The following is a 24,219-nucleotide window of genomic DNA, read 5'->3' as shown; positions in this document are numbered from 1 at the left end:
GTGGTGTTGTGTCTGTCGAAGCATGTGGCATGTTGAAAATAAAAAGAGGGGGGCTTTTATATGCCTTTGTATATTTATTTATTTTTGTTATATCAAGAAAATGGTCTCCCCCTCTGCAATCCACCACTGCGTCCAGCCCTTCACACCAACTACCACCACTGCCTCCAGCCCTTCACACCAACTACCACCACTCCTTCTCCCCAACTACCACCCAGGACCCCAACTACCACCCATGGATGGACTGAGGCGAGTTGGATGTCAAGGAGAGTGGAATGGAGAGCAATGGATCGGGGGACTGGAGCATGTCGCTGGATGGACTGAGGCGAGGAGGATGTCAAGGAGAGCAGTTGTTGAGGTAAGTGGTTAGAGGGCGTTGCGGAGGAAGGTGTAGTTGTGGGGCATCGTGGAAGGTGGTCCACTGCCTGGAATGGAGGATTCTAGGTTGTGGATCTGCCAAAAGTGGTGTTGTGTCTGTCGAAGCATGTGGCATGTTGAAAATAAAAAGAGGGGGGCTTTTATATGCCTTTGTATTTTTATTTATTTTTGTTATATCAAGAAAATGGTCTCCCCCTCTGCAATCCACCACTGCCTCCAGCCCTTCACACCAACTACCACCACTGCCTCCAGCCCTTCACACCAACTACCACCACTCCTTCTCCCCAACTACCACCCAGGACCCCAACTACCACCCATGGATGGACTGAGGAGAGGTGGATGTCAAGGAGAGTGGAATGGAGAGCAATGGATCGGGGGACTGGAGCATGTCGCTGGATGGACTGAGGCGAGGAGGATGTCAAGGAGAGCAGTTGTCGAGGTAAGTGGTTAGAGGGCGTTGCAGAGGAAGGTGTAGTTGTGGGGCATCGTGGAAGGTGGTCCACTGCCTGGAATGGAGGATTCTAGGTTGTGGATCTGCCAAAAGTGGTGTTGTGTCTGTTGAAGCATGTGGCATGTTGAAAATAAAAAGAGGGGGGCTTTTATATGCCTTTGTATTTTTTTTTTTTTTTATATCAAGAAAATGGTCTCCCCCTCTGCAATCCACCACTGCCTCCAGCCCTTCACACCAACTACCACCACTGCCTCCAGCCCTTCACACCAACTACCACCACTCCTTCTCCCCAACTACCACCCAGGACCCGGGACCACTCACTTCCACACCAACAACCTTCTTCCTATGGAACCTTACCACCCACACCACCACCACTCATGGGATTGGAAGATATCGGTGCATGGATGGACTGAGGCAAGGTGGATGTCAGGGAGAGCGGAATGGAGAGCAATGTCCCTGAAGACCCTGGAGCATGTCGCTGGATGGACTGAGGCGAGGAGGATGTCAATGAGAGCAGTTGTCGAGGTAAGTGGTTAGAGGGCGTTGCGGAGGAAGGTGTAGTTGTGGGGCATCATGGAAGGTGGTCCACTGCCTGGAATGGAGGATTCTAGGTTGTGGATCTGCCAAAAGTGGTGTTGTGTCTGTCAAAGCATGTGGCATGTTGAAAATAAAAAGATGGGGGCTTTTATATGCCTTTGTATTTTTATTTATTTTTTTATATCAAGAAAATGGTCTCCCCCTCTGCAATCCACCACTGCCTCCAGCCCTTCACACCAACTACCACCACTGCCTCCAGCCCTTCACACCAACTACCACCACTCCTTCTCCCCAACTACCACCCAGGACCCGGGACCACTCACTTCCACACCAACAACCTTCTTCCTATGGAACCTTACCACCCACACCACCACCACTCATGGGATTGGAAGATATCGGTGCATGGATGGACTGAGGCGAGGAGGATGTCAAGGAGAGCAGTTGTCGAGGTAAGTGGTTAGAGGGCGTTGCGGAGGAAGGTGTAGTTGTGGGGCATCGTGGAAGGTGGTCCACTGCCTGGAATGGAGGATTCTAGGTTGTGGATCTGCCAAAAGTGGTGTTGTGTCTGTCAAAGCATGTGGCATGTTGAAAATAAAAAGATGGGGGCTTTTATATGCCTTTGTATTTTTATTTATTTTTTTTATATCAAGAAAATGGTCTCCCCCTCTGCAATCCACCACTGCCTCCAGCCCTTCACACCAACTACCACCACTGCCTCCAGCCCTTCACACCAACTACCACCACTCCTTCTCCCCAACTACCACCCAGGACCCCAACTACCACCCATGGATGGACTGAGGCGAGGTGGATGTCAAGGAGAGTGGAATGGAGAGCAATGGATCGGGGGACTGGAGCATGTCGCTGGATGGACTGAGGCGAGGAGGATGTCAAGGAGAGCAGTTGTCGAGGTAAGTGGTTAGAGGGCGTTGCGGAGGAAGGTGTAGTTGTGGGGCATCGTGGAAGGTGGTCCACTGCCTGGAATGGAGGATTCTAGGTTGTGGATCTGCCAAAAGTGGTGTTGTGTCTGTCGAAGCATGTGGCATGTTGAAAATAAAAAGATGGGGGCTTTTATATGCCTTTGTATTTTTTTTTTTTTTATATCAAGAAAATGGTCTCCCCCTCTGCAATCCACCACTGCCTCCAACCCTTCACACCAACTACCACCACTGCCTCCAGCCCTTCACACCAACTACCACCACTCCTTCTCCCCAACTACCACCTTGGACCCCAACTACCACCCATGGATGGACTGAGGCGAGGTGGATGTCAAGGAGAGTGGAATGGAGAGCAATGGATCGGGGGACTGGAGCATGTCGCTGGATGGACTGAGGCGAGGAGGATGTCAAGGAGAGCAGTTGTCGAGGTAAGTGGTTAGAGGGCGTTGCGAAGGAAGGTGTAGTTGTGGGGCATCATGGAAGGTGGTCCACTGCCTGGAATGGAGGATTCTAGGTTGTGGATCTGCCAAAAGTGGTGTTGTGTCTGTCGAAGCATGTGGCATGTTGAAAATAAAAAGATGGGGGCTTTTATATGCCTTTGTATTTTTATTAATTTTTTTTATATCAAGAAAAAGGTCTCCCCCTCTGCAATCCACCACTGCCTCCAGCCCTTCACACCAACTACCACCACTGCCTCCAGCCCTTCACACCAACTACCACCACTCCTTCTCCCCAACTACCACCCAGGACCCGGGACCACTCACTTCCACACCAACAACCTTCTTCCTATGGAACCTTACCACCCACACCACCACCACTTATTGGATTGGAAGATATCGGTGCATGGATGGACTGAGGCGAGGTGGATGTCAGGGAGAGCGGAATGGAGAGCAATGTCCCTGAAGACCCTGGAGCATGTCGCTGGATGAACTGAGGCGAGGAGGATGTCAAGGAGAGCAGTTGTCGAGGTAAGTGGTTAGATGGCGTTGCGGAAGAAGGTGTAGTTGTGGGGCATCGTGGAAGGTGGTCCACTGCCTGGAATGGAGAATTCTAGGTTGTGGATCTGCCAAAAGTGGTGTTGTGTCTGTCGAAGCATGTGGCATGTTGAAAATAAAAAGATGGGGGCTTTTATATGCCTTTGTATTTTTATTTATTTTTTTTATATCAAGAAAATGGTCTCCCCCTCTGCAAACCACTGCCTCCAGCCCTTCACACCAACTACCACCACTGCCTCCAGCCCTTCACACCAACTACCACCACTCCTTCTCCCCAACTACGACCCAGGACCCCAACTACCACCCATGGATGGACTGAGGCGAGGTGGATGTCAAGGAGAGTGGAATGGAGAGCAATGGATCGGGGGACTGGAGCATGTCGCTGGATGGACTGAGGCGAGGAGGATGTCAAGGAGAGCAGTTGTCGAGGTAAGTGGTTAGAGGGCGTTGCGGAGGAAGGTGTAGTTGTGGGGCATCGTGGAAGGTGGTCCACTGCCTGGAATGGAGGATTCTAGGTTGTGGATCTGCCAAAAGTGGTGTTGTGTCTGTCAAAGCATGTGGCATGTTGAAAATAAAAAGATGGGGGCTTTTATATGCCTTTGTATTTTAATTAATTTTTTTATATCAAGAAAATGGTCTCCCCCTCTGCAATCCACCACTGCCTCCAGCCCTTCACACCAACTACCACCACTGCCTCCAGCCCTTCACACCAACTACCACCACTCCTTCTCCCCAACTACCACCCAGGACCCCAACTACCACCCATGGATGGACTGAGGCGAGGTGGATGTCAAGGAGAGTGGAATGGAGAGCAATGGATCTGGGGACTGGAGCATGTCGCTGGATGGACTGAGGCGAGGAGGATGTCAAGGAGAGCAGTTGTCGAGGTAAGTGGTTAGAGGGCGTTGCGGAGGAAGGTGTAGTTGTGGGGCATCGTGGAAGGTGGTCCACTGCCTGGAATGGAGTATTCTAGGTTGTGGATCTGCCAAAAGTGGTGTTGTGTCTGTCGCAGCATGTGGCATGTTGAAAATAAAAAGATGGGGGCTTTTATATGCCTTTGTATTTTTATTTATTTTTTTTATATCAAGAAAATGGTCTCCCCCTCTGCAATCCACCACTGCCTCCAGCCCTTCACACCAACTACCACCACTGCCTCCAGCCCTTCACACCAACTACCACCACTCCTTCTCCCCAACTACCACCCAGGACCCCAACTACCACCCATGGATGGACTGAGGCGAGGTGGATGTCAAGGAGAGTGGAATGGAGAGCAATGGATCGGGGGACTGGAGCATGTCGCTGGATGGACTGAGGCGAGGAGGATGTCAAGGAGAGCAGTTGTCGAGGTAAGTGGTTAGAGGGCGTTGCGGAGGAAGGTGTAGTTGTGGGGCATCGTGGAAGGTGGTCCACTGCCTGGAATGGAGGATTCTAGGTTGTGGATCTGCCAAAAGTGGTGTTGTGTCTGTCGAAGCATGTGGCATGTTGAAAATAAAAAGATGGGGGCTTTTATATGCCTTTGTATTTTTTTTTTTTTTATATCAAGAAAATGGTCTCCCCCTCTGCAATCCACCACTGCCTCCAACCCTTCACACCAACTACCACCACTGCCTCCAGCCCTTCACACCAACTACCACCACTCCTTCTCCCCAACTACCACCTTGGACCCCAACTACCACCCATGGATGGACTGAGGCGAGGTGGATGTCAAGGAGAGTGGAATGGAGAGCAATGGATCGGGGGACTGGAGCATGTCGCTGGATGGACTGAGGCGAGGAGGATGTCAAGGAGAGCAGTTGTCGAGGTAAGTGGTTAGAGGGCGTTGCGAAGGAAGGTGTAGTTGTGGGGCATCATGGAAGGTGGTCCACTGCCTGGAATGGAGGATTCTAGGTTGTGGATCTGCCAAAAGTGGTGTTGTTTCTGTCGAAGCATGTGGCATGTTGAAAATAAAAAGATGGGGGCTTTTATATGCCTTTGTATTTTTATTAATTTTTTTTATATCAAGAAAAAGGTCTCCCCCTCTGCAATCCACCACTGCCTCCAGCCCTTCACACCAACTACCACCACTGCCTCCAGCCCTTCACACCAACTACCACCACTCCTTCTCCCCAACTACCACCCAGGACCCGGGACCACTCACTTCCACACCAACAACCTTCTTCCTATGGAACCTTACCACCCACACCACCACCACTTATTGGATTGTAAGATATCGGTGCATGGATGGACTGAGGCGAGGTGGATGTCAGGGAGAGCGGAATGGAGAGCAATGTCCCTGAAGACCCTGGAGCATGTCGCTGGATGAACTGAGGCGAGGAGGATGTCAAGGAGAGCAGTTGTCGAGGTAAGTGGTTAGATGGCGTTGCGGAAGAAGGTGTAGTTGTGGGGCATCGTGGAAGGTGGTCCACTGCCTGGAATGGAGAATTCTAGGTTGTGGATCTGCCAAAAGTGGTGTTGTGTCTGTCGAAGCATGTGGCATGTTGAAAATAAAAAGATGGGGGCTTTTATATGCCTTTGTATTTTTATTTATTTTTTTTATATCAAGAAAATGGTCTCCCCCTCTGCAAACCACTGCCTCCAGCCCTTCACACCAACTACCACCACTGCCTCCGCACCAACTACCATCATTGCCACCAGCCCTTCACACCAACTACCACCCAGGAACCGGGACCACTCACTTCCACACTAACAACCTTCTTCCTATGGAACCTTCCCACCCACACTCACATACCAGCTACCACAGCCATCCACACCAGAGCTCCTTCTCCAACATCTAATGGGAGGCCGACCATCAACCACTTCACACACACACACACACACACACACACACACACACACACACACACCATCCTCCGCTTCCACACTCTGCTGCCACAATTTCTCCAAACGAGCTTTAGGGTCTTCACAGGACTTGAACTCACAACCTCTCTGCTCCAAGGCAGCAGCTCTAACCACTAGACCATGAGAGCTTCATTGAAACTAGCAAGGATGACTGTGTACAAATGCCCGCTAATGCACAATTTTTTCTTGGTGGAGCATTGGGGTCAGACAGAAAAGAACCATAGAACTTCCTCTGTAGTATAAAGCAGCTGATAAGAGTAAAGAGCTTTAAATACAAGTCATTTACTAATCTGTATAACTTTTTGGCACCAGTTAATTAAAAAAAAAAAATTGACACACGAGTATCCCTTTAAGATCCACGAATGTAACTCTTTGATCTTTTTGTGGTTTGACAAAATTTACATCTAAGTTACATTTATAGATTGAACCCACCACCTTCACACTGTAAGGTGGCAAGGCTAACCACTTAGCATTCAGGGATCTTGACATAGGAAGTTGAGAGCTAGCTCCACCTTAGGTTGGAGTCCCCTCCCCCCCTCCCCTTCCTCTGTGCAGTTGCTCTGTGTGCCAAAACAGGCCAAGACCTTGGTCGCCGCATTTGCCTGACAAGCAGCTCCCACGGCCTAGTGGTTAGAGCAGCCGCCTTGTAGCGAGGAGGTTGTGAGTTCGAATCCTGTGAAGACCCTGAAGATGGAAGCTGTTAAAAGAGATGGATCGTGAGAATCTCGGATGTCTGGTGGATTGGAGAGTGGTGGCTCGTGGGATTAGAAGATATCGGTGCATGGATGGACTGAGGCAAGGTGGATGTCAAGGAGAGTGGAATGGAGAGCAATGGATCTGGGGACTGGAGCATGTCGCTGGATGGACTGAGGCGAGGAGGATGTCAAGGAGAGCAGTTGTCGAGGTAAGTGGTTAGAGGGCGTTGCGGAGGAAGGTGTAGTTGTGGGGCATCGTGGAAGGTGGTCCACTGCCTGGAATGGAGGATTCTAGGTTGTGGATCTGCCAAAAGTGGTGTTGTGTCTGTCGAAGCATGTGGCATGTTGAAAATAAAAAGAGGGGGGCTTTTATATGCCTTTGTATATTTATTTATTTTTGTTATATCAAGAAAATGGTCTCCCCCTCTGCAATCCACCACTGCGTCCAGCCCTTCACACCAACTACCACCACTGCCTCCAGCCCTTCACACCAACTACCACCACTCCTTCTCCCCAACTACCACCCAGGACCCCAACTACCACCCATGGATGGACTGAGGCGAGTTGGATGTCAAGGAGAGTGGAATGGAGAGCAATGGATCGGGGGACTGGAGCATGTCGCTGGATGGACTGAGGCGAGGAGGATGTCAAGGAGAGCAGTTGTTGAGGTAAGTGGTTAGAGGGCGTTGCGGAGGAAGGTGTAGTTGTGGGGCATCGTGGAAGGTGGTCCACTGCCTGGAATGGAGGATTCTAGGTTGTGGATCTGCCAAAAGTGGTGTTGTGTCTGTCGAAGCATGTGGCATGTTGAAAATAAAAAGAGGGGGGCTTTTATATGCCTTTGTATTTTTATTTATTTTTGTTATATCAAGAAAATGGTCTCCCCCTCTGCAATCCACCACTGCCTCCAGCCCTTCACACCAACTACCACCACTGCCTCCAGCCCTTCACACCAACTACCACCACTCCTTCTCCCCAACTACCACCCAGGACCCCAACTACCACCCATGGATGGACTGAGGAGAGGTGGATGTCAAGGAGAGTGGAATGGAGAGCAATGGATCGGGGGACTGGAGCATGTCGCTGGATGGACTGAGGCGAGGAGGATGTCAAGGAGAGCAGTTGTCGAGGTAAGTGGTTAGAGGGCGTTGCAGAGGAAGGTGTAGTTGTGGGGCATCGTGGAAGGTGGTCCACTGCCTGGAATGGAGGATTCTAGGTTGTGGATCTGCCAAAAGTGGTGTTGTGTCTGTTGAAGCATGTGGCATGTTGAAAATAAAAAGAGGGGGGCTTTTATATGCCTTTGTATTTTATTTTTTTTTTATATCAAGAAAATGGTCTCCCCCTCTGCAATCCACCACTGCCTCCAGCCCTTCACACCAACTACCACCACTGCCTCCAGCCCTTCACACCAACTACCACCACTCCTTCTCCCCAACTACCACCCAGGACCCGGGACCACTCACTTCCACACCAACAACCTTCTTCCTATGGAACCTTACCACCCACACCACCACCACTCATGGGATTGGAAGATATCGGTGCATGGATGGACTGAGGCAAGGTGGATGTCAGGGAGAGCGGAATGGAGAGCAATGTCCCTGAAGACCCTGGAGCATGTCGCTGGATGGACTGAGGCGAGGAGGATGTCAATGAGAGCAGTTGTCGAGGTAAGTGGTTAGAGGGCGTTGCGGAGGAAGGTGTAGTTGTGGGGCATCATGGAAGGTGGTCCACTGCCTGGAATGGAGGATTCTAGGTTGTGGATCTGCCAAAAGTGGTGTTGTGTCTGTCAAAGCATGTGGCATGTTGAAAATAAAAAGATGGGGGCTTTTATATGCCTTTGTATTTTTATTTATTTTTTTATATCAAGAAAATGGTCTCCCCCTCTGCAATCCACCACTGCCTCCAGCCCTTCACACCAACTACCACCACTGCCTCCAGCCCTTCACACCAACTACCACCACTCCTTCTCCCCAACTACCACCCAGGACCCGGGACCACTCACTTCCACACCAACAACCTTCTTCCTATGGAACCTTACCACCCACACCACCACCACTCATGGGATTGGAAGATATCGGTGCATGGATGGACTGAGGCGAGGAGGATGTCAAGGAGAGCAGTTGTCGAGGTAAGTGGTTAGAGGGCGTTGCGGAGGAAGGTGTAGTTGTGGGGCATCGTGGAAGGTGGTCCACTGCCTGGAATGGAGGATTCTAGGTTGTGGATCTGCCAAAAGTGGTGTTGTGTCTGTCAAAGCATGTGGCATGTTGAAAATAAAAAGATGGGGGCTTTTATATGCCTTTGTATTTTTATTTATTTTTTTTATATCAAGAAAATGGTCTCCCCCTCTGCAATCCACCACTGCCTCCAGCCCTTCACACCAACTACCACCACTGCCTCCAGCCCTTCACACCAACTACCACCACTCCTTCTCCCCAACTACCACCCAGGACCCGGGACCACTCACTTCCACACCAACAACCTTCTTCCTATGGAACCTTACCACCCCCACCACCACCACTCATGGGATTGGAAGATATCGGTGCATGGATGGACTGAGGCGAGGAGGATGTCAAGGAGAGCAGTTGTCGAGGTAAGTGGTTAGAGGGCGTTGCGGAGGAAGGTGTAGTTGTGGGGCATCGTGGAAGGTGGTCCACTGCCTGGAATGGAGGATTCTAGGTTGTGGATCTGCCAAAAGTGGTGTTGTGTCTGTCAAAGCATGTGGCATGTTGAAAATAAAAAGATGGGGGCTTTTATATGCCTTTGTATTTTTATTTATTTTTTTTATATCAAGAAAATGGTCTCCCCCTCTGCAATCCACCACTGCCTCCAGCCCTTCACACCAACTACCACCACTGCCTCCAGCCCTTCACACCAACTACCACCACTCCTTCTCCCCAACTACCACCCAGGACCCCAACTACCACCCATGGATGGACTAAGGCGAGGTGGATGTCAAGGAGAGTGGAATGGAGAGCAATGGATCGGGGGGACTGGAGCATGTCGCTGGATGGACTGAGGCGAGGAGGATGTCAAGGAGAGCAGTTGTCGAGGTAAGTGGTTAGAGGGCGTTGCGGAGGAAGGTGTAGTTTTGGGGCATCGTGGAAGGTGGTCCACTGCCTGGAATTGAGGATTCTATGTTGTGGATCTGCCAAAAGTGGTGTTGTGTCTGTCAAAGCATGTGGCATGTTGAAAATAAAAAGATGGGGGCTTTTATATGCCTTTGTATTTTTTTTTTTTTTTTATATCAAGAAAATGGTCTCCCCCTCTGCAATCCACCACTGCCTCCAGCCCTTCACACCAACTACCACCACTGCCTCCAGCCCTTCACACCAACTACCACCACTCCTTCTCCCCAACTACCACCCAGGACCCCAACTACCACCCATGGATGGACTGAGGCGAGGTGGATGTCAAGGAGAGTGGAATGGAGAGCAATGGATCGGGGGACTGGAGCATGTCGCTGGATGGACTGAGGCGAGGATGATGTCATGGAGAGCAGTTGTCGAGGTAAGTGGTTAGAGGGCGTTGCGGAGGAAGGTGTAGTTGTGGGGCATCGTGGAAGGTGGTCCACTGCCTGGAATGGAGGATTCTAGGTTGGGGATCTGCCAAAAGTGATGTTGTGTCTGTCGAAGCATGTGGGATGTTGAAAATAAAAAGATGGGGGCTTTTATTAGCCTTTTGTTTTTTTTATATCAAGAAAACCTCCTTCTTCAATCCATCATTGCCTCCAGCCCTTCACACCAATTACCACCACTGCCTCCACACCAACTACCACCCAGGAACTGGGACCACTCACTTCCACACCAACAGCCTACTTCCTATGGAACCTTCCCACCCACACTCACATACCAGCTACCACAGCCATCCACACCATAGCTCCTTCTCCAACCCCTTATGGATGCCTGACCATCAACCACTTCACACACACACACACACACACACACACTGTGGTGTGACTGTGGTCTTGGCCTGTTTTGACAAAATAATTTTTTTCCCACCGTTTCATATACATTTGACTGGGACAGTACAGGCAAGCCGAGAGCTAGTTCGGACTTAGCTTCGAATCCCCCTTCTGTGCGGTTACGCTGGCAAGCCATGTGTTGCGGGGGTATAGCTCAGTGGTAGAGCATTTGACTGCAGATCAAGAGGTCCTTGGCTCAAATACGAGTGCCCCCTAACACACATTTTTTTGCTTTACGACTTAACCATATCCCACATATGTAGTGGTGGTGGGGGGGAGGCGCCATAGGAAGAAGGTTGTTGGTGTGGAAGTGAGTGGTCCCGGGTCCTGGGTGGTAGATGGGGAGAAGGAGTGGTGGTAGTTGGTGTGAAGGGCTGGAGGCAAAGTTGAGGTACAAACAAGCCACATGTTGTGGGGCTAAAGCTCAGTGGTAGAGCATTTGACTGCATGTAAAGAGGTCCAAGTGCCCGTAACAAACATTTTTTTTCTTTACAAGCTTAACTGTATCCCACATATGTAGTTTATTGCAGAAAATTAAAAATGTTGAGGTACAGATGAGCTGCAGGTTGCGGGGGTATAGCTCAGTGGTAGAGCATTTGATTGCAGATCAAGAGGTCCTTGGTTCAAATCCGAGTGCCCCCTAACACACGCATGCTTTCTTTACAGCTTAACCACATCCTACATATGTCGTTTATAGCAGACCCCCACTAGCTTTGCACTGCAAGATTTTGGTCGCCTCATCCAGTTGATGAGCAGCCACCCTGGAGCGCAGAGGTTCAAGAGGTCCTTGCTTTAAATACAAATGCCCGCTAATGCACAATTTTTTCTTGGTGGAGCATTGGGGTCAGACAGAAAAGAACCATAGAACTTCCTCTGTAGTATAAAGCAGCTGATAAGAGTAAAGAGCTTTAAATACAAGTCATTTACTAATCTGTATAATTTTTTGGCACCAGTTAATTAAAAAAAAAAAAATTGACACACGAGTATCCCTTTAAGATCCACGAATGTAACTCTTTGATCTTTTTGTGGTTTGACAAAACTTACATCTAAATTACATTTATAGATTGAACCCACCACCTTCACACTGTAAGGTGGCAAGGCTAACCACTTAGCATTCAGGGATCTTGACATAGCAAGTTGAGAGCTAGCTCCACCTTAGGTTGGAGTCCCCTCCCCCCCCTCTTCCTCTGTGCAGTTGCTCTGTGTGCCAAAACAGGCCAAGACCTTGGTCACCGCATTTGCCTGACAAGCAGCTCCCACGGCCAAGTGGTTAGAGCCGCCGCCTTGTAGCGAAGAGGTTGTGAGTTCGAATCCTGTGAAGACCCTGAAGATGGAAGCTGTTAAAAGAGATGGATCGTGAGAATCTCGGATGTCTGGTGGATTGGAGAGTGGTGGCTCGTGGGATTAGAAGATATCGGTGCATGGATGGACTGAGGCAAGGTGGATGTCAAGGAGAGTGGAATGGAGAGCAATGGATCTGGGGACTGGAGCATGTCGCTGGATGGACTGAGGCGAGGAGGATGTCAAGGAGAGCAGTTGTCGAGGTAAGTGGTTAGAGGGCGTTGCGGAGGAAGGTGTAGTTGTGGGTCATCGTGGAAGGTGGTCCACTGCCTGGAATGGAGGATTCTAGGTTGTGGATCTGCCAAAAGTGGTGTTGTGTCTGTCGAAGCATGTGGCATGTTGAAAATAAAAAGATGGGGGATTTTATATGCCTTTGTATTTTTTTTTTTTTTTTTTATATCAAGAAAATGGTCTCCCCCTCTGCAATCCACCACTGCCTCCAACCCTTCACTCCAACTACCACCACTGCCTCCAGCCCTTCACACCAACTACCACCACTCCTTCTCCCCAACTACCACCTTGGACCCCAACTACCACCTTGGACCCCAACTACCACCCATGGATGGACTGAGGCGAGGTGGATGTCAAGGAGAGTGGAATGGAGAGCAATGGATCGGGGGACTGGAGCATGTCGCTGGATGGACTGAGGCGAGGAGGATGTCAAGGAGAGCAGTTGTCGAGGTAAGTGGTTAGAGGGCGTTGCGGAGGAAGGTGTAGTTGTGGGGCATCGTGGAAGGTGGTCCACTGCCTGGAATGGAGGATTCTAGGTTGTGGATCTGCCAAAAGTGGTGTTGTGTCTGTCGAAGCATGTGGCATGTTGAAAATAAAAAGATGGGGGCTTTTATATGACTTTGTATTTTTATTAATTTTTTTTATATCAAGAAAATGGTCTCCCCCTCTGCAATCCACCACTGCCTCCAGCCCTTCACACCAATTACCACCACTGCCTCCAGCCCTTCACACCAACTACCACCACTCCTTCTCCCCAACTACCACCAAGGACCCGGGACCACTCACTTCCACACCAGCAACCTTCTTCCTATGGCACCTTACCACCCACACCACCACCACTCATTGGATTGGAAGATATCGGTGCATGGATGAACTGAGGCGAGGTGGATTTCAGGGAGAGCGGAATGGAGAGCAATGTCCCTGAAGACCCTGGAGCATGTCGCTGGATGAACTGAGGCGAGGAGGATGTCAAGGAGAGCAGTTGTCGAGGTAAGTGGTTAGATGGCGTTGCGGAAGAAGGTGTAGTTGTGGGGCATCGTGGAAGGTGGTCCACTGCCTGGAATGGAGGATTCTAGGTTGTGGATCTGCCAAAAGTGGTGTTGTGTCTGTCGAAGCATGTGGCATGTTGAAAATAAAAAGATGGGGGCTTTTATATGCCTTTGTATTTTTATTTATTTTTTTTATATCAAGAAAATGGTCTCCCCCTCTGCAAACCACTGCCTCCAGCCCTTCACACCAACTACCACCACTGCCTCCAGCCCTTCACACCAACTACCACCACTCCTTCTCCCCAACTACCACCTTGGACCCCAACTACCACCCATGGATGGACTGAGGCGAGGTGGATGTCAAGGAGAGTGGAATGGAGAGCAATGGATCGGGGGACTGGAGCATGTCGCTGGATGGACTGAGGCGAGGAGGATGTCAAGGAGAGCAGTTGTCGAGGTAAGTGGTTAGAGGGCGTTGCGGAGGAAGGTGTAGTTGTGGGGCATCGTGGAAGGTGGTCCACTGCCTGGAATGGAGGATTCTAGGTTGTGGATCTGCCAAAAGTGGTGTTGTGTCTGTCAAAGCATGTGGCATGTTGAAAATAAAAAGATGGGGGCTTTTATATGCCTTTGTATTTTTATTTATTTTTTTATATCAAGAAAATGGTCTCCCCCTCTGCAATCCACCACTGCCTCCAGCCCTTCACACCAACTACCACCACTGCCTCCAGCCCTTCACACCAACTACCACCACTCCTTCTCCCCAACTACCACCCAGGACCCCAACTACCACCCATGGATGGACTGAGGCGAGGTGGATGTCAAGGAGAGTGGAATGGAGAGCAATAGATCGGGGGACTGGAGCATGTCGCTGGATGGACTGAGGCGAGGAGGATGTCAAGGAGAGCAGTTGTCGAGGTAAGTGGTTAGAGGGCGTTGCGGAGGAAGGTGTAGTTGTGGGGCATCGTGGAAGGTGGTCCACTGCCTGGAATGGAGGATTCTAGGTTGTGGATCTGCCAAAAGTGGTGTTGTGTCTGTCAAAGCATGTGGCATGTTGAAAATAAAAAGATGGGGGCTTTTATATGCCTTTGTATTTTTATTTATTTTTTTTATATCAAAAAAATGGTCTCCCCCTCTGCAATCCACCACTGCCTCCAGCCCTTCACACCAACTACCACCACTGCCTCCAGCCCTTCACACCAACTACCACCACTCCTTCTCCCCAACTACCACCCAGGACCCGGGACCACTCACTTCCACACCAACAACCTTCTTCCTATGGAACCTTACCACCCACACCACCACCACTCATGGGATTGGAAGATATCGGTGCATGGATGGACTGAGGCGAGGTGGATGTCATGGAGAGCGGAATGGAGAGCAATGTCCCTGAAGACCCTGGAGCATGTCGCTGGATGGACTGAGGCGAGGAGGATGTCAAGGAGAGCAGTTGTCGAGGTAAGTGGTTAGAGGGCGTTGCGGAGGAAGGTGTAGTTGTCGGGCATCGTGGAAGGTGGTCCACTGCCTGGAATGGAGTATTCTAGGTTGTGGATCTGCCAAAAGTGGTGTTGTGTCTGTCAAAGCATGTGGCATGTTGAAAATAAAAAGATGGGGGCTTTTATATGCCTTTGTATTTTTTTTTTTTTTTTATATCAAGAAAATGGTCTCCCCCTCTGCAATCCACCTCTGCCTCCAGCCCTTCACACCAACTACCACCACTGCCTCCAGCCCTTCACACCAACTACCACCACTCCTTCTCCCCAACTACCACCCAGGACCCCAACTACCACCCATGGATGGACTGAGGCGAGGTGGATGTCAAGGAGAGTGGAATGGAGAGCAATGGATCGGGGGACTGGAGCATGTCGCTGGATGGACTGAGGCGAGGAGGATGTCAAGGAGAGCAGTTGTCGAGGTAAGTGGTTAGAGGGCGTTGCGGAGGAAGGTGTAGTTGTGGGGCATCGTGGAAGGTGGTCCACTGCCTGGAATGGAGGATTCTAGGTTGTGGATCTGCCAAAAGTGGTGTTGTGTCTGTCGAAGCATGTGGCATGTTGAAAATAAAAAGAGGGGGGCTTTTATATGCCTTTGTATTTTTATTTATTTTTGTTATATCAAGAAAATGGTCTCCCCCTCTGCAATCCACCACTGCCTCCAGCCCTTCACACCAACTACCACCACTGCCTCCAGCCCTTCACACCAACTACCACCACTCCTTCTCCCCAACTACCACCCAGGACCCCAACTACCACCCATGGATGGACTGAGGAGAGGTGGATGTCAAGGAGAGTGGAATGGAGAGCAATGGATCGGGGGACTGGAGCATGTCGCTGGATGGACTGAGGCGAGGAGGATGTCAAGGAGAGCAGTTGTCGAGGTAAGTGGTTAGAGGGCGTTGCAGAGGAAGGTGTAGTTGTGGGGCATCGTGGAAGGTGGTCCACTGCCTGGAATGGAGGATTCTAGGTTGTGGATCTGCCAAAAGTGGTGTTGTGTCTGTTGAAGCATGTGGCATGTTGAAAATAAAAAGAGGGGGGCTTTTATATGCCTTTGTATTTTATTTTTTTTTTATATCAAGAAAATGGTCTCCCCCTCTGCAATCCACCACTGCCTCCAGCCCTTCACACCAACTACCACCACTGCCTCCAGCCCTTCACACCAACTACCACCACTCCTTCTCCCCAACTACCACCCAGGACCCGGGACCACTCACTTCCACACCAACAACCTTCTTCCTATGGAACCTTACCACCCACACCACCACCACTCATGGGATTGGAAGATATCGGTGCATGGATGGACTGAGGCAAGGTGGATGTCAGGGAGAGCGGAATGGAGAGCAATGTCCCTGAAGACCCTGGAGCATGTCGCTGGATGGACTGAGGCGAGGAGGATGTCAATGAGAGCAGTTGTCGAGGTAAGTGGTTAGAGGGCGTTGCGGAGGAAGGTGTAGTTGTGGGGCATCATGGAAGGTGGTCCACTGCCTGGAATGGAGGATTCTAGGTTGTGGATCTGCCAAAAGTGGTGTTGTGTCTGTCAAAGCATGTGGCATGTTGAAAATAAAAAGATGGGGGCTTTTATATGCCTTTGTATTTTTATTTATTTTTTTATATCAAGAAAATGGTCTCCCCCTCTGCAATCCACCACTGCCTCCAGCCCTTCACACCAACTACCACCACTGCCTCCAGCCCTTCACACCAACTACCACCACTCCTTCTCCCCAACTACCACCCAGGACCCGGGACCACTCACTTCCACACCAACAACCTTCTTCCTATGGAACCTTACCACCCACACCACCACCACTCATGGGATTGGAAGATATCGGTGCATGGATGGACTGAGGCGAGGAGGATGTCAAGGAGAGCAGTTGTCGAGGTAAGTGGTTAGAGGGCGTTGCGGAGGAAGGTGTAGTTGTGGGGCATCGTGGAAGGTGGTCCACTGCCTGGAATGGAGGATTCTAGGTTGTGGATCTGCCAAAAGTGGTGTTGTGTCTGTCAAAGCATGTGGCATGTTGAAAATAAAAAGATGGGGGCTTTTATATGCCTTTGTATTTTTATTTATTTTTTTTATATCAAGAAAATGGTCTCCCCCTCTGCAATCCACCACTGCCTCCAGCCCTTCACACCAACTACCACCACTGCCTCCAGCCCTTCACACCAACTACCACCACTCCTTCTCCCCAACTACCACCCAGGACCCGGGACCACTCACTTCCACACCAACAACCTTCTTCCTATGGAACCTTACCACCCCCACCACCACCACTCATGGGATTGGAAGATATCGGTGCATGGATGGACTGAGGCGAGGAGGATGTCAAGGAGAGCAGTTGTCGAGGTAAGTGGTTAGAGGGCGTTGCGGAGGAAGGTGTAGTTGTGGGGCATCGTGGAAGGTGGTCCACTGCCTGGAATGGAGGATTCTAGGTTGTGGATCTGCCAAAAGTGGTGTTGTGTCTGTCAAAGCATGTGGCATGTTGAAAATAAAAAGATGGGGGCTTTTATATGCCTTTGTATTTTTATTTATTTTTTTTATATCAAGAAAATGGTCTCCCCCTCTGCAATCCACCACTGCCTCCAGCCCTTCACACCAACTACCACCACTGCCTCCAGCCCTTCACACCAACTACCACCACTCCTTCTCCCCAACTACCACCCAGGACCCCAACTACCACCCATGGATGGACTAAGGCGAGGTGGATGTCAAGGAGAGTGGAATGGAGAGCAATGGATCGGGGGGACTGGAGCATGTCGCTGGATGGACTGAGGCGAGGAGGATGTCAAGGAGAGCAGTTGTCGAGGTAAGTGGTTAGAGGGCGTTGCGGAGGAAGGTGTAGTTTTGGGGCATCGTGGAAGGTGGTCCACTGCCTGGAATTGAGGATTCTATGTTGTGGATCTGCCAAAAGTGGTGTTGTGTCTGTCAAAGCATGTGGCATGTTGAAAATAAAAAGATGGGGGCTTTTATATGCCTTTGTATTTTTTTTTTTTTTTTATATCAAGAAAATGGTCTCCCCCTCTGCAATCCACCACTGCCTCCAGCCCTTCACACCAACTACCACCACTGCCTCCAGCCCTTCACACCAACTACCACCACTCCTTCTCCCCAACTACCACCCAGGACCCCAACTACCACCCATGGATGGACTGAGGCGAGGTGGATGTCAAGGAGAGTGGAATGGAGAGCAATGGATCGGGGGACTGGAGCATGTCGCTGGATGGACTGAGGCGAGGATGATGTCATGGAGAGCAGTTGTCGAGGTAAGTGGTTAGAGGGCGTTGCGGAGGAAGGTGTAGTTGTGGGGCATCGTGGAAGGTGGTCCACTGCCTGGAATGGAGGATTCTAGGTTGGGGATCTGCCAAAAGTGATGTTGTGTCTGTCGAAGCATGTGGGATGTTGAAAATAAAAAGATGGGGGCTTTTATTAGCCTTTTGTTTTTTTTATATCAAGAAAACCTCCTTCTTCAATCCATCATTGCCTCCAGCCCTTCACACCAATTACCACCACTGCCTCCACACCAACTACCACCCAGGAACTGGGACCACTCACTTCCACACCAACAGCCTACTTCCTATGGAACCTTCCCACCCACACTCACATACCAGCTACCACAGCCATCCACACCATAGCTCCTTCTCCAACCCCTTATGGATGCCTGACCATCAACCACTTCACACACACACACACACACACACACACTGTGGTGTGACTGTGGTCTTGGCCTGTTTTGACAAAATAATTTTTTTCCCACCGTTTCATATACATTTGACTGGGACAGTACAGGCAAGCCGAGAGCTAGTTCGGACTTAGCTTCGAATCCCCCTTCTGTGCGGTTACGCTGGCAAGCCATGTGTTGCGGGGGTATAGCTCAGTGGTAGAGCATTTGACTGCAGATCAAGAGGTCCTTGGCTCAAATACGAGTGCCCCCTAACACACATTTTTTTGCTTTACGACTTAACCATATCCCACATATGTAGTGGTGGTGGGGGGGAGGCGCCATAGGAAGAAGGTTGTTGGTGTGGAAGTGAGTGGTCCCGGGTCCTGGGTGGTAGATGGGGAGAAGGAGTGGTGGTAGTTGGTGTGAAGGGCTGGAGGCAAAGTTGAGGTACAAACAAGCCACATGTTGTGGGGCTAAAGCTCAGTGGTAGAGCATTTGACTGCATGTAAAGAGGTCCAAGTGCCCGTAACAAACATTTTTTTTCTTTACAAGCTTAACTGTATCCCACATATGTAGTTTATTGCAGAAAATTAAAAATGTTGAGGTACAGATGAGCTGCAGGTTGCGGGGGTATAGCTCAGTGGTAGAGCATTTGATTGCAGATCAAGAGGTCCTTGGTTCAAATCCGAGTGCCCCCTAACACACGCATGCTTTCTTTACAGCTTAACCACATCCTACATATGTCGTTTATAGCAGACCCCCACTAGCTTTGCACTGCAAGATTTTGGTCGCCTCATCCAGTTGATGAGCAGCCACCCTGGAGCGCAGAGGTTCAAGAGGTCCTTGCTTTAAATACAAATGCCCGCTAATGCACAATTTTTTCTTGGTGGAGCATTGGGGTCAGACAGAAAAGAACCATAGAACTTCCTCTGTAGTATAAAGCAGCTGATAAGAGTAAAGAGCTTTAAATACAAGTCATTTACTAATCTGTATAATTTTTTGGCACCAGTTAATTAAAAAAAAAAAAATTGACACACGAGTATCCCTTTAAGATCCACGAATGTAACTCTTTGATCTTTTTGTGGTTTGACAAAACTTACATCTAAATTACATTTATAGATTGAACCCACCACCTTCACACTGTAAGGTGGCAAGGCTAACCACTTAGCATTCAGGGATCTTGACATAGCAAGTTGAGAGCTAGCTCCACCTTAGGTTGGAGTCCCCTCCCCCCCCTCTTCCTCTGTGCAGTTGCTCTGTGTGCCAAAACAGGCCAAGACCTTGGTCACCGCATTTGCCTGACAAGCAGCTCCCACGGCCAAGTGGTTAGAGCCGCCGCCTTGTAGCGAAGAGGTTGTGAGTTCGAATCCTGTGAAGACCCTGAAGATGGAAGCTGTTAAAAGAGATGGATCGTAAGAATCTCGGATGTCTGGTGGATTGGAGAGTGGTGGCTCGTGGGATTAGAAGATATCGGTGCATGGATGGACTGAGGCAAGGTGGATGTCAAGGAGAGTGGAATGGAGAGCAATGGATCTGGGGACTGGAGCATGTCGCTGGATGGACTGAGGCGAGGAGGATGTCAAGGAGAGCAGTTGTCGAGGTAAGTGGTTAGAGGGCGTTGCGGAGGAAGGTGTAGTTGTGGGTCATCGTGGAAGGTGGTCCACTGCCTGGAATGGAGGATTCTAGGTTGTGGATCTGCCAAAAGTGGTGTTGTGTCTGTCGAAGCATGTGGCATGTTGAAAATAAAAAGATGGGGGATTTTATATGCCTTTGTATTTTTTTTTTTTTTTTTTATATCAAGAAAATGGTCTCCCCCTCTGCAATCCACCACTGCCTCCAACCCTTCACTCCAACTACCACCACTGCCTCCAGCCCTTCACACCAACTACCACCACTCCTTCTCCCCAACTACCACCTTGGACCCCAACTACCACCTTGGACCCCAACTACCACCCATGGATGGACTGAGGCGAGGTGGATGTCAAGGAGAGTGGAATGGAGAGCAATGGATCGGGGGACTGGAGCATGTCGCTGGATGGACTGAGGCGAGGAGGATGTCAAGGAGAGCAGTTGTCGAGGTAAGTGGTTAGAGGGCGTTGCGGAGGAAGGTGTAGTTGTGGGGCATCGTGGAAGGTGGTCCACTGCCTGGAATGGAGGATTCTAGGTTGTGGATCTGCCAAAAGTGGTGTTGTGTCTGTCGAAGCATGTGGCATGTTGAAAATAAAAAGATGGGGGCTTTTATATGACTTTGTATTTTTATTAATTTTTTTTATATCAAGAAAATGGTCTCCCCCTCTGCAATCCACCACTGCCTCCAGCCCTTCACACCAATTACCACCACTGCCTCCAGCCCTTCACACCAACTACCACCACTCCTTCTCCCCAACTACCACCAAGGACCCGGGACCACTCACTTCCACACCAGCAACCTTCTTCCTATGGCACCTTACCACCCACACCACCACCACTCATTGGATTGGAAGATATCGGTGCATGGATGAACTGAGGCGAGGTGGATTTCAGGGAGAGCGGAATGGAGAGCAATGTCCCTGAAGACCCTGGAGCATGTCGCTGGATGAACTGAGGCGAGGAGGATGTCAAGGAGAGCAGTTGTCGAGGTAAGTGGTTAGATGGCGTTGCGGAAGAAGGTGTAGTTGTGGGGCATCGTGGAAGGTGGTCCACTGCCTGGAATGGAGGATTCTAGGTTGTGGATCTGCCAAAAGTGGTGTTGTGTCTGTCGAAGCATGTGGCATGTTGAAAATAAAAAGATGGGGGCTTTTATATGCCTTTGTATTTTTATTTATTTTTTTTATATCAAGAAAATGGTCTCCCCCTCTGCAAACCACTGCCTCCAGCCCTTCACACCAACTACCACCACTGCCTCCAGCCCTTCACACCAACTACCACCACTCCTTCTCCCCAACTACCACCTTGGACCCCAACTACCACCCATGGATGGACTGAGGCGAGGTGGATGTCAAGGAGAGTGGAATGGAGAGCAATGGATCGGGGGACTGGAGCATGTCGCTGGATGGACTGAGGCGAGGAGGATGTCAAGGAGAGCAGTTGTCGAGGTAAGTGGTTAGAGGGCGTTGCGGAGGAAGGTGTAGTTGTGGGGCATCGTGGAAGGTGGTCCACTGCCTGGAATGGAGGATTCTAGGTTGTGGATCTGCCAAAAGTGGTGTTGTGTCTGTCAAAGCATGTGGCATGTTGAAAATAAAAAGATGGGGGCTTTTATATGCCTTTGTATTTTTATTTATTTTTTTATATCAAGAAAATGGTCTCCCCCTCTGCAATCCACCACTGCCTCCAGCCCTTCACACCAACTACCACCACTGCCTCCAGCCCTTCACACCAACTACCACCACTCCTTCTCCCCAACTACCACCCAGGACCCCAACTACCACCCATGGATGGACTGAGGCGAGGTGGATGTCAAGGAGAGTGGAATGGAGAGCAATAGATCGGGGGACTGGAGCATGTCGCTGGATGGACTGAGGCGAGGAGGATGTCAAGGAGAGCAGTTGTCGAGGTAAGTGGTTAGAGGGCGTTGCGGAGGAAGGTGTAGTTGTGGGGCATCGTGGAAGGTGGTCCACTGCCTGGAATGGAGGATTCTAGGTTGTGGATCTGCCAAAAGTGGTGTTGTGTCTGTCAAAGCATGTGGCATGTTGAAAATAAAAAGATGGGGGCTTTTATATGCCTTTGTATTTTTATTTATTTTTTTTATATCAAAAAAATGGTCTCCCCCTCTGCAATCCACCACTGCCTCCAGCCCTTCACACCAACTACCACCACTGCCTCCAGCCCTTCACACCAACTACCACCACTCCTTCTCCCCAACTACCACCCAGGACCCGGGACCACTCACTTCCACACCAACAACCTTCTTCCTATGGAACCTTACCACCCACACCACCACCACTCATGGGATTGGAAGATATCGGTGCATGGATGGACTGAGGCGAGGTGGATGTCAGGGAGAGCGGAATGGAGAGCAATGTCCCTGAAGACCCTGGAGCATGTCGCTGGATGGACTGAGGCGAGGAGGATGTCAAGGAGAGCAGTTGTCGAGGTAAGTGGTTAGAGGGCGTTGCGGAGGAAGGTGTAGTTGTCGGGCATCGTGGAAGGTGGTCCACTGCCTGGAATGGAGTATTCTAGGTTGTGGATCTGCCAAAAGTGGTGTTGTGTCTGTCAAAGCATGTGGCATGTTGAAAATAAAAAGATGGGGGCTTTTATATGCCTTTGTATTTTTTTTTTTTTTTTATATCAAGAAAATGGTCTCCCCCTCTGCAATCCACCACTGCCTCCAGCCCTTCACACCAACTACCACCACTGCCTCCAGCCCTTCACACCAACTACCACCACTCCTTCTCCCCAACTACCACCCAGGACCCCAACTACCACCCATGGATGGACTGAGGCGAGGTGGATGTCAAGGAGAGTGGAATGGAGAGCAATGGATCGGGGGACTGGAGCATGTCGCTGGATGGACTGAGGCGAGGAGGATGTCAAGGAGAGCAGTTGTCGAGGTAAGTGGTTAGAGGGCGTTGCGGAGGAAGGTGTAGTTGTGGGGCATCGTGGAAGGTGGTCCACTGCCTGGAATGGAGGATTCTAGGTTGTGGATCTGCCAAAAGTGGTGTTGTGTCTGTCGAAGCATGTGGCATGTTGAAAATAAAAAGATGGGGGATTTTATATGCCTTTGTATTTTTTTTTTTTTTTTATATCAAGAAAATGGTCTCCCCCTCTGCAATCCACCACTGCCTCCAACCCTTCACACCAACTACCACCACTGCCTCCAGCCCTTCACACCAACTACCACCACTCCTTCTCCCCAACTACCACCTTGGACCCCAACTACCACCTTGGACCCCAACTACCACCCATGGATGGACTGAGGCGAGGTGGATGTCAAGGAGAGTGGAATGGAGAGCAATGGATCGGGGGACTGGAGCATGTCGCTGGATGGAGTGAGGCGAGGAGGATGTCAAGGAGAGCAGTTGTCGAGGTAAGTGGTTAGAGGGCGTTGCGGAGGAAGGTGTAGTTGTGGGGCATCGTGGAAGGTGGTCCACTGCCTGGAATGGAGGATTCTAGGTTGTGGATCTGCCAAAAGTGGTGTTGTGTCTGTCGAAGCATGTGGCATGTTGAAAATAAAAAGATGGGGGCTTTTATATGACTTTGTATTTTTATTAATTTTTTTTATATCAAGAAAATGGTCTCCCCCTCTGCAATCCACCACTGCCTCCAGCCCTTCACACCAATTACCACCACTGCCTCCAGCCCTTCACACCAACTACCACCACTCCTTCTCCCCAACTACCACCAAGGACCCGGGACCACTCACTTCCACACCAGCAACCTTCTTCCTATGGCACCTTACCACCCACACCACCACCACTCATTGGATTGGAAGATATCGGTGCATGGATGAACTGAGGCGAGGTGGATTTCAGGGAGAGCGGAATGGAGAGCAATGTCCCTGAAGACCCTGGAGCATGTCGCTGGATGAACTGAGGCGAGGAGGATGTCAAGGAGAGCAGTTGTCGAGGTAAGTGGTTAGATGGCGTTGCGGAAGAAGGTGTAGTTGTGGGGCATCGTGGAAGGTGGTCCACTGCCTGGAATGGAGGATTCTAGGTTTTGGATCTGCCAAAAGTGGTGTTGTGTCTGTCGAAGCATGTGGCATGTTGAAAATAAAAAGATGGGGGCTTTTATATGCCTTTGTATTTTTTTT

The 24,219-nt window shown here is 50.1% G+C and overlaps 2 non-coding genes across 2 annotated transcripts; both read left to right on the top strand.

The window, feature by feature from the left end:
- The first annotated feature begins 11,354 nt into the window (after positions 1 to 11,354).
- Positions 11,355 to 11,426, top strand: TRNAC-GCA (transfer RNA cysteine (anticodon GCA)). The gene has a single exon. It is a non-coding gene; the product is annotated as a tRNA-Cys (tRNA).
- A 7,691-nt stretch (positions 11,427 to 19,117) lies between these two features.
- TRNAC-GCA (transfer RNA cysteine (anticodon GCA)) lies at positions 19,118 to 19,189 on the top strand. The gene has a single exon. It is a non-coding gene; the product is annotated as a tRNA-Cys (tRNA).
- Positions 19,190 to 24,219: the final 5,030 nt, after the last annotated feature.

Source organism: Hyla sarda, chromosome 2 (assembly GCF_029499605.1).
Source record: "Hyla sarda isolate aHylSar1 chromosome 2, aHylSar1.hap1, whole genome shotgun sequence".
In the NCBI taxonomy this organism is placed as follows: Eukaryota; Metazoa; Chordata; class Amphibia; order Anura; family Hylidae; genus Hyla; species Hyla sarda.
This window is presented reverse-complemented; position numbering and strand designations above follow the sequence as displayed.